This window comes from Nelusetta ayraudi, unplaced genomic scaffold (genome assembly GCF_046127955.1).
Source record: "Nelusetta ayraudi isolate G7.1 ecotype Tasmania unplaced genomic scaffold, CSIRO-AGI_Nayr_v1 ptg000042l, whole genome shotgun sequence".
Classification (NCBI taxonomy): Eukaryota; Metazoa; Chordata; class Actinopteri; order Tetraodontiformes; family Monacanthidae; genus Nelusetta; species Nelusetta ayraudi.
In genome coordinates this window covers 13,608,513-13,615,315 of record NW_027466092.1, presented here as the reverse complement: position 1 = coordinate 13,615,315, position 6,803 = coordinate 13,608,513, and positions in this window count along the sequence as shown.

Genomic DNA, 6,803 nt, shown 5'->3' with positions numbered 1-6,803 from the left:
GTCATCTCTCAATCCACCTGCGGAGGTAATGGGGTTATTTGTTGTAGTGCAGCCACTTACACTTTGATTCATTTGACAGCCGTCCCTCGTGTCCCGGCGAACAGCCGCGGCGGGGCCGCTGATAAGGAGGCTATTCCCAGCGATCCGGTGACTTTGACCCAGCTTACGTGCACTCGCTCACGTATGGTCGCAAATGGAGAAAAAAAGAAAAAGTTGCGGCCAGAAGCGTGCATCATTTCCTCCGAGTGCCTTGAGTCCTCTTATTGAGACGCCCCTTGACGATCAAGGTCAAGGGGCACCCAACCTCTCCTCGACCCATCTCTCCGACCCCCTCCCCTCTCCCAGCTCCAATTCTGTTGGCCTCAACTGGGGGAAAAAAAGTTTTTAGGTCAAATGAAAAGGAGAAGGCATCCCAGTCTCCAGTCTCCGCCGCTGCTCGCCAGTCTCTGCCGCTGCTTGCCAGCCTGTTTATTAAGATCTTTCAGATGTAAGTGTGAGTCTCCGAGTGGCGCAGCTGCGTTTACCATCCCAGGCATCTGTCAACGCTGCGCAGGGGTAGGTGAGCCGCGGCGCCGCAATCTGCGCTAATTACGGCCTCACTGTGAAGCTTCACTCCGCGCGCCAGAGAACCTTTGCAGCAGCTCCTCGGGCTGGACGGCGGGAGAGCAGAACAAATTAGTCTAATAGCTGCAAAGTGCCCGCTAAGCACTGCCGGAGGCCAACTAGCCACAAACCTGCTCATGTGTGCCGGACGAGGACAGAGTGGGATGTGGCTCGGCCCGCCCGTTTGGCCGCGCAGGTTAGCTCGCGCTAGCATTAGACTTTTCTTGTGTAATGTTTGCAGAACGCCCAAATATGCCTGCGGTCAATAATTCAGGTGATGTTTGCTGCATTTGTGAGGAGCCTGGCTTTGTCCCCACCTGTTCGGAGGTGCGCAAGAGCAAAACAGTCATGCTACTGTGGCAAGGTGCAGAGGGCCTGGGCGGGCTTCGAAACCCAGGCTCCCGGGTAATAGTACTGCGTGCTAACCATTCGGCCCAAGGGATATCCCCTTGGCCAAGTAGCCAGGGTGCATGATCAATTGGAGACATAGTGACAGGACTCTGAACTGTCACACTACCATATGCAGTCGTCCCTGCCACACTGCTGCCTCAAAAGCAGGCTAATGCTCAAGAGGTGAGAGGTTATACCACGCACACGGACGTACCACTGCATCGGGATGAGGGCAGGAGAGGAACGGAAGTGTGTGTTGAGTTCATTCAGATTCAAACAGAAAGAAAGATAATCTGGGATTTCCTGCGTAGCATTTAGCTATAGATATTAAATAATTACTTGTCCACATACTTGCACTGCAATATGGATCAGAATAGAAAATCAGTGGAATCACACATCACCAACTCTTAAGTGGTTGGAATTAAACGTATTCATAAAAACAAGGGACAACTTTCTGAACACGTAAACTTCTCAAAGATTCTCAGTTGCAAACTTGGTATCAACTTGGTGCTTTCAAAGCATCACACCGGAAAACATGCTAATGGGTTTTAGCCACGAAGAAAACATCTCATTTTCTGGACGAGCCAAAGTTGAACAAACGTGACTGGGATTCACCCTCAATTTATTTATTAATGAATATTCCATCTCACGTTAACACGCCCGGCCCACCACCCAACACCACTACCACCTTATCTTAATATATACCCTGAAAAATGTCATTACCGGAGTGGCACGAAACAGCTAGGCTAACAAAGTCATCTGCAAAATAAATTAAAAATATAATATTTAACATCACCAGGGAGTCATGCGTTTCTGTCTAAGATCGTACCGCTATCTATTTGTTTATCCCTGAGAATGAATCCGCAGAACCAAATTAAAACTCATATCTTTGTGCTCCCAGGCCAGCCAATATTCCATCCAATCATAATGACGCACTGTAGAGGGAGTATCAATCTGTGGCACGTGTAGCCGGTGCAACTATAATGACACTCCGAGTGCAGACGGCACGAGATTGCATTCTGATTGTGCACTGGCTTTGAAAATATTTATCTTATCAGAACACCTATTTTTTTTTTATTTTTTTTTTAATGAATCAGATTCCTAATGTGCTACTGCTCAGGGACATCACACATTCAAGAAGCTGGAAAAGCATTTTCTGTTGTTCTGCAGGAAGCAGAGAGAAGAAGCAGCTTTTCGGATTCAATCTCCAAACTGACGGGCAAAGAAAGTGAAGAGACACAAAACTTACCAGCAGCAGCAGGCGAGCAGCAGGCAAGCTGGGAGCAGTTAGAGGACCGAGTCAGGAGGAGAGCACCTGACAACAAGGCAGGTTAACGAGAGCAGCAGGTGCAGCTCGTTAAGAACATCAGACATTGAGGGAACTGAGCAAAATCACTGCTAGAGAGGGTTTCAATCATGCCTGACTCTCTGGTTTGAATCTAGATATTAAGTCAAGTATGTCAGGCAAGCGGCTCTGGCTCTATTACGACTTAAGGAACACACTTTTTTTTTTTTTTTTTAAATATGCACACAGATGTCTTTGCTCACAGTGGCGTGAGGAAAATAAGAAAGTGCTGCATTTGAGCAGGAGACAGGTGGAATGACAGTGAAATTAATTTATTGTGTGATATGCAGGATTTATTTTTAATTAGAAGCAGTTTTCTATAAACTGACAATAATGCTAATTATGATAATATAGTTTTTTAATGATTTCTTTTTTTTTTTTTATTGCGGCCTTACTGTTCAATATTCATTTTAGCAAGTCATACAGCCATTTAACTGTAATTCACACTTACCGGCCACTTTATTAGGAGCAACAGGGTACATAACAACGTAGCTGGTGAGCAGACACATACCCACTGGCTCGAAGGTTGGCTGCTTTGCACGTTCACAGATGCTATTATGGAGATGTTGGTTGTTACTGCTTCCTTTATACAGTCCCCAACCAGACTGTCTACTCTGACCTCTGTCATCAAAAATATATTTTCTTACACACAACTGCTGCTCACTCACTATTTTCATCTGTTTAGCACCATCCTCTTTGAGCCTTAAAGATGGCAGTGATCTTATTAAGTAGATGCCTAGTCACCTCATCATCATGCCTGAATGCGTTGAGTCGCTGCCATTGTGTTGGTGATGATTCTTTGCTGGTTTACCTGCCTAAAACTGTTCCACACTTCCTGTTCAGCCTCAGGGCTATTATGGTATGATGGATTTTCATTTAATATATTCAGAGTCACATTCCCTCACTTCCACTTGCTCAGTCTTCCACGTCCCCTTTTATTGTGAAAATCCATTCCAGGTCAGTAGTCCTGTCCATAAAAAAAAACCCAGTGCTGCTGCCTAAATAGGAAAATACACAAATTAAAAAATAAATAAATAAATGGTGTTTATTGTTTGGATTTACTTTACCAGCTCTAGAGTGTCCGCCCTGACACTGGTAGGTTGTGGGTTCGATCCCCTGCCGGGTCATACAGAAGACTGTAAAAATGTTACCCATTGAATCCCTGCTTGGCACTCAGTATTCAGGGTTGGAATTGGGGGGTTAGATCTCCCAATGATTCCCGGGCAAGGCACCACTGGTGCACATGCACCGCTCCCTCAGAGGATGATGGGTCGATTGCAGAGGACAAATTTTGCATCCTTCGGGATGTGACAATAACTAGGAATTTAACTTGAACTTTGCAGCACGTCTGTGCCGACGGCCACTGGATGGTGCATTGTGGCCCACCAGTGGTTCACTGCAATACCACCACCTCACACTGAAACAACTTGTCGATCAAATCCGGCAGTGAGGAGCACATTTCAATAAGGCAAAATAACCTTATTCGTCATGAACTATTTTTTGTGTTTTATGTTGTTGTTGTATTTCTTTGTTTTGTTTTTCAAAAACTGTCAAACCAAATGGGATAAAAGCAGATTTCTGTGTAAGAGATGTGGTGCCAGACGAGGGCTGAGCTCATTATTTGGTGCCATGTGGTCCAAATTACTGTTGGACACGTGTGATTTTGCTTTGCGTGTCGTTGCCAGGACCAAACAGGTCCTGCATTTTCGAAAACGATGCCAGAAACAAGACAGTCCTCTGCCCGGGCGGCTTAATTACCCCACGAGAGGCTCGTTGAAGAGGCGACGCGCTCATTTCCTCTGAGTTATAGAGCTAACAAGTGCCATTGTTGTACCCACCCACACTAGAAACCAACGCAGGTCCAGCCATATTGGCACTTCCTAGTTATTTCTTTTTTCCCCAGAACCTGTCAGTTACTTTTTGAGTCAGGTCTCTTTCTCATTGGCACGTCATGGGAAGCAGGTTGCTACCAGCTGTTACGTCCTGCCGCGCTTCTTCCTGTCACATCCCTCTCATATCGGCAGTATCTGTCGTAGACGTGATGCACTAGGGACTCACACAGTTGGGTCAGCACTAATGAGTGGTGTTGTGAAACGTTTCCTTGAATTTATGGCGGTGTACCTGCTGAATCCCCAGTAAGAGGTCCTGAAGTCTGAGACAGTTGGATTTCAATCACGTTGCCAAACTTTGCTGACTTCTGGGACTCCTGCTGAATCTTTGCGGCGGGTGTGAGGACTGTCAAATCATATTCAAGTTCAGAATGTAATGCTTCAGAGAGATGAACAATTTACTCCATCACCACCTGCCACTCAGGGATGGCTTAAAAAAAACAACACTTGACCCATTTTTAACTCACCACTGTATCAGCGGTGAGATTTTCTAATCCACCATTCAGAGGGAAAGAATTCTATCCAATGCCAGTGCAATGGAATCTCATTGGGGCCAAAAGCTTAAAAATTCACAGAAACAGGAAGAAGAAATGACATAACTTGCACCCATACTGCTGTTGTCATGTTATCCCTGTCCAGATTGTCTTGAAAAGTTGACCCGGTACCACGTTTCTAGCTAAAACAGCCACTGAAGACTAATAAATAAGTGACATACTCATGGGAGTTTAACAAGTTCAGGCAGCTCAAGGTTGTAGGGGAAATTCTTTTTCAAATAGCATGAACAAAGTGTCTGAGGTACTTTGATGCATATATACTGATATACGATAGTATGTTTTTAATGCTGTCATCAATTGTGTGAAATTCTTTCCCTCTGTGAAACCCCAGAACAGGTGCCTTTGAAAAGAGAGGTGAGGAGTACATTTGTCAAACTTTCGGTGAACTATGCCTTTAAGTCAATCACTCACGCCTAATTTCTCCATTCTGTCGAAACCCCTCTGTTCCCTGCTGACGAATCACCGCATTGCTGCATCCCGGCAGTCTGACGGAAAAGACGTTCACCAAATTGTCTTGTAAAATATGCACCGTGACGAGACGTGATGTGAAAAACTTTTCGCCTAGGACCCAGAAATGTGATCCGCACAAGAGGTGAACACGCTTTCTGACAATTGCCAGGTAATGGGAGCTTTTTCCTCCCACATCCCGGTCACACAAAGGGATTTGCTTTCACTGAAAATCTCTCCGCCCCTGTTCCAAAGCCATTTGGAGGTGTAAATCCTCCACGCCCCGCTCTCACAAGTCAAATTTAGCCCCGACTCCCTCGATAATTTCTCCGATCCATTACCCAGCAAGCTGATGCGGCGCGGCGTTGTTGTGCCGTTGTGCCGCCGTCGTGCGGTTCCATCAGCTGCAAAACATACAATCAAGCAGAGGCGGTTTCAACAGACACGGAAGAATTTATTTGGCAAACAAGAGTTTTATTTGATTTCCTGTTGCGCCGCGGAGTACAGTGCTGGGAAAGAAAATAATGAAAAAAAAAAAACAATATTGTGTTCATTAGTTTATGTGCATTAGCAGGAGGGATCTAATGGTTTATGCATACGAGGCCAACAGCGGAGGGCCCGGATGATTTAGGGTGATGCCCATTTTATGGAAATCAAAGCAAGAAATAAGAATAGATCTTGTAGCGCACAGACTTCAGCACTCCTCTCGATTTTTTTCTCCTGCCCTGCAATTGTTTGTAGCGACAATTTTTTCCCTTTTTTCTCCCCTCCCCCCTTCCCCTCCACCTACTCCTCCCCTCCTCCTCCTCCTCGACTCTCTTCGATCCTTCTTTCACCTCTCCTCCACCCTCTTCTCTTGTTCCTGTCAGAACACATTAGGACGCCGCTAACGAGTGACTTAAATTAGAATCCCCCGCAGTCCCATCCAGGTGTGGGTAATGAGGTGGGGAGATTGGAGATTGGGGCTCCGCCTACATTCTTTCATTCACTAAACAAAAGAGGAGGATCTTTCTGTGCGGGTGAACAACGCTCCAAATATTTCCCCCACAACCCGCAGGTAAAATAAGGCGACAAGAAGGGGAGGTCGCTGTCAGTGAGTGGAAACACAAACCACAGTCAGTCTGCCCTCAAACGACACTGCAAACTTTCAGTCGTTTCATCGTATTTTGAGGAATTATCCTGGGAGCAGACTGGATGAAATATCTGCCCATCCATCCATTTTCAATACCCACTTCTTCCTGAACTCCAGCAGGGTGACACCCTGCACAAGTCCGAAATATCTGTCAAACACCCACTCAGACATCTCAATGTTTCTTCATCCGGGATGCTAAGGCCTGTGATAGGTGCAAGGAGAGACTCAACTCCGTGCCAAACCCTCTTGGCTAGTCGCTACATGCTAGCACTCAATGTAACATCTGTAGCCATAACCACATTTGTGATAATGTGTAGCAGCAGCTACTGTGAAAAACCTGCTGTAGCTTTCTCTTGCCAGTCTTTTTGTCTTCCACACAAGACGGTCGGCTGCTTACGGAATCCACGAAAAAGTTAAGACGAATTGAAAACACTTTCTGTTGA